General features: G+C 41.6%; 1 non-coding gene across 1 annotated transcript; it reads right to left on the reverse strand.

Moving 5' to 3' along the window:
- Positions 1–310: 310 nt before the first annotated feature.
- On the reverse strand, positions 311–392 carry trnas-gcu. Its single transcript has one exon. It is a non-coding gene; the product is annotated as a tRNA-Ser (tRNA).
- Between the last annotated feature and the right edge of the window lie 4,073 nt (positions 393–4,465).

The following is a 4,465-nucleotide window of genomic DNA, read 5'->3' on the forward strand; positions in this document are numbered from 1 at the left end:
TTTAACAAAAAATCAAGGTATTTTTCAAAGTTTAGTGTCAGTGACATTACACTGTAACTTTGGCTATGAATTCTGTATCTTACCACTGTGTACTCCACGGTCACCTGATGAAGGAGCAGCTCTCCAAAAGCTATTGCTTCCATTAAACCTGTTGGACTATGACCTGGTGTTGTGTGATTTTTAACTTCCCATTAGAATTCGGATCCCACAATTAAAACAGAGATGAAGAAGCATTTATTCTCTTAGACAGTTCTGGATCTGTGGACCTTCTTTTAGCAGAAGACTGTTGAGGAAGGGTAATTAAAAACAGCGACGAGAGTGGGATTCGAACCCACGCGTGCAGAGCACAATGGATTAGCAGTCCATCGCCTTAACCTCTCGGCCACCTCGTCACATATGCAGGCTAGCATATGACGTTATTAATAAGTGAATTGCGTAAATTATGCAGCACAGCAGATATTTCTCCCGCGTGTTGGTGAGATGATAAATAGTACAGTACGGTTCCAAGGCGATGGTCTGACCTCTGGGTTATGGGGCAAGCGCATTCCCATTCTGCTCACAGTGATCTGAACAAAAATGAAGAAAAGACTATGTAACAAGGTCTGTTGAATTCTGTGAAGATTTGAAGTCAACGGAATGAAGAACCCGAGAAAACAGGAGGTGTTCTTTCAAGAAAGAGTTGGATAGAGCTCATAACGATAGAGGAATCAAGAGTTATGGGGATAAGGCAGGAACAGGATACTGATTGAGGATTAGATTAGATTACAGCGTGGATACAGACCCTTCGGCCCAACAAGTCCACACCGACCCGCCGAAGCACAACCCACCCATGCCCCTACATTTACCCCTTACCTAACACTACGGGCAATTTAACATGGCCAATTCACCTGACCTGCACATTTTTGTGACTGTGGGAGGAAACCGGAGCACCGGAGTCGCCTGAGATGGGAATCGAACCCAGGACTGAGGCACTATGAGGCAGCAGTGCTAACCACTGTGCCACCGTGCCGCCCACTGCCACTGTGCCGCCATGATCAGAATGAATGGTAGTGCTGGCGCGAAGGGCAGAATGGCCTACTCCATATGGGGGGGTAGATATAGGACTGAAGTTAGGGGTAGGTTCTTCACTCAGCGAGTCGTAAGTTCATGGAATGCCCTGCCAGTAGCAGTGGTGGACTCTCCCTCTTTATGGGCATTTAAGCGGGCATTGGATAGGTATATGGAGGATAGTGGGTTAGTATAGGTTAGGTGGGCTTGGATCGGCGCAACATCGAGGGCCAAAGAGCCTGTACTGCGCTGTATTCTTCTATGTTCTATGCACCTATTGTCTATTATATTTCCCTTGAGGAATTGTTTTCCAGACTGGAGGAGTGTGCACAGTGCTCAATGCCATTATTCGGAACACCTTTCTTCTGCTCAGATACTTTTAACACGTACTTGTGTTCAGGGCAGACAATTTTAAAATCCTCAATTAGGCTAAACTGACAATTGAATTCAACAATGCAAAAACCTTGATCTGTATCATTTTCCTGGGCCGTGAGACACCAAGTCACTGTATGATCACAGCAACACAGTGAGCAAGTGTCAGAAGGAAAATGAGTGCAGTGCCAGAACGCATGCTGGGAGCAGCAGGTGACACACGGGGAATTGCATTTCCCACAAGAGGAACACTTCCCAAACAGCAGACTGCGGTGGAAGAATTCAGAGGGGGTTTACACTTTGGAATTTGGAGATCTGTCATTGAGTCTGTTAAAGATGAAGACTTTAAGATTTCTACAGATGAAAAACAAAATCAAATGTTCATTTGTTAGTGAAGGCAAACGTTGAAATTGTATATGTCAATAATCTACCGATTTTTGGAATAAGGAGCTCACCACTTTCCGCACTCGGGGCCAGAACTACTGGTGAAGATGATCGTATAATCCCCGTTACTAGCCATGGAATCAGAGAAACTCGGTTTGCCAAACGTTCAGGTACAACCAGGAATGTGGAGGTAAGTATTAATGTGTTGCCCCTCTGCTGCAGGTGACCAGTGCACGGTATCTCTGTTCCAGTATAGTGGGCTGTGCTGTGCCGAAGTTTTAAGTTTGAGCCTCACATGGACCAGCTTTAGTTTGTCGTCGTCTTGAGGAGTACAGATAGAAGGTGATATTGAGCAAAGCCAAGTTTATGGGAAAAGACTCGTGTTTGTGGATTGAGAAACGACCATTTCTGGATAATAACTCCTTGATCAACAAATACTGCAAGTATCTAAAACGTGGAGAGATATGTGTGGAGAGAGAGCCAAAGGTGAGTTTTCAGCCGTTGGATAACGTCTCCCATGTGTACTGAGTTAAATTCCGGGAAAACAGATGTTGAAATGGTTTCATGTTACGCAGTTTGTTACAAAATCACAAAGGTCATTGCAATAATTTAAAAAATCACATAGGACCGTTTGAACATTGTGTTGAATTGAATTTTGGTCTGACCATATTTTATCTTCAATGGCGTGCTGCAGAGAGGTACAGAGGGTAATCAACACAAAAGGACAGAGTCTTCTTGGTGGATTTCTTGGGTGGAGTTAAGAATGTACGAAATATACATAACATCATGTGAATGTGGTCAAATCTTTAAAGTAGATGTTGCGTCTCCAAGTGATGATTCAATTCCTACTTATTAGGATATAATATCTATCTGCAGTTATTTTGAGACATCAGCTCCATTTGCAGAGTTTCACCTTGACTAATACGTCACACCTTACCAATCCATGAACTTTTTATACTCAGTCTTAATCAGTTGTACGTGTTCATAAAATGTCTTTGTGTCTGAAGTCAATCAAATTCGAAATTGTTACGCAACCAAACTGACTTTCTCTCAATGGTAAATTCCCTCCTTGTATGTTTGTTCGTGTATCTTTGAAAACACTGTGAAATCAGCTTCTACGCTTTATTTCTGGAAAGTCGTTCACGATTTAGCTAATTCTATTGAGTGGACAAAACTCTCATCCAAACTTTTTTTAATGATTCACTAATGGTTTTGAAGCTCGAACTAAAGTTATTGATTCACTCGAATTCGGGCATTTCACTGATTTAGTCATTCAAACCTCGCGTTATGTGAAAATCTCATTTCTTTACTTCAAACTTTCGTGTTTCTACTCCAGCATTTCCAGATCTCGTGAATAAACGCCTTCATTCTTTCTATCATCCCGTTTGTATCCTTTCTGATATTTTTCTGTCTCAGTAAACAACGTCACTTGGCTTTCTAATATCTTGCCATCCAGGAAACAGCGTCTGTGCCCTTTCTAATCTCTTTACATGTTTTTGGTGGAGAATGAGGATTACACACATGCTCCCACTGAGGGTGATCTACAGATTTTACAGTTACACTATGAATTCTGCTTTTTTAAATATGACGTCTCTATGCATAAACTCCAATGAGGTAAAGTATTATCTATCCAGTTCATGAACATCGTCTCCATGGAGCCGAAAATTACCTAGCATTCCCTTTATTCTTCCACGAAATGTTCGAGACGTTTGTAAGGTCAATATCTCTAACTCCTCGTGCACTGAGTGATTCTCAGCTATTTCTAAAAGTGACTGAAGTTCAAATGCTTCATAGTGTGTCTCCAGTCATTCCAGTGCAGACTGGTTCTGGACAGTAAATGCCATCACCAAAGGCCACCGTGGATCTGAAATCAACAGTGTTCACATCGTAATTGCCGTAGCTATTGTGTATCGTATGTCCGTGTACTTGTTCATTTTTTTCATCATTTCATGGATCCCTGTATTGAATTCTACTGAATGAGTAATTTGTGAATGGAGGCATTCCCTTCACCACTCATTCGAAACTCATGGAACATTGAATGATTTTACTCATATGCTTCCAGAGGACAGTCCTGCCATTACTGGGATAAATCAATGAACATTCGCAACGTGTCCTCAAAGGCAAGAATTTCCTTCTCCAGTTTCGCGGATCATGAAAGCACTGAATCCCGTGTGTGCGTTCATTAAAACCAAAACAGTTGCAGCAAGATTTTAAAACTAAAATTTTGCAATCTGCTTGCATTGGTTGTTCCAAACATTACATTCCACATTATGGCATGTTTGTGGATTAAAGCACTTGCTGTATCTTGAGCAATTCCATTTCAATTCTGTCAAAACATTGTCATTCGCTGTTCTCACTTTCCCTTTCAGTTTCCCGTTTAATATCCCGTATTTTCTCAGTTTATCTTATGTTTTCAACAATTTCAATCAATCTCGCTCCTGATTACCAATCCGAGAGAATGCCACAATTATATGCAGTGCAGCTGTAGGGCGCGGTGAACAAGTGGAAAGGCATTGATCACGTGAACCAAATAAAAGTAGCGGGCTGGTGGAATCTGGCCGTTCCATTGCAGTGATATTTAAAACATTTCACGTAATCTTCAGCCAAATGATATTGGCAGAAAATAAGAAAACATAAACGAAAAAATTGCCGATGTTGAAAA

This window comes from Chiloscyllium plagiosum, chromosome 8 (genome assembly GCF_004010195.1).
Source record: "Chiloscyllium plagiosum isolate BGI_BamShark_2017 chromosome 8, ASM401019v2, whole genome shotgun sequence".
NCBI classification, from domain to species: Eukaryota; Metazoa; Chordata; class Chondrichthyes; order Orectolobiformes; family Hemiscylliidae; genus Chiloscyllium; species Chiloscyllium plagiosum.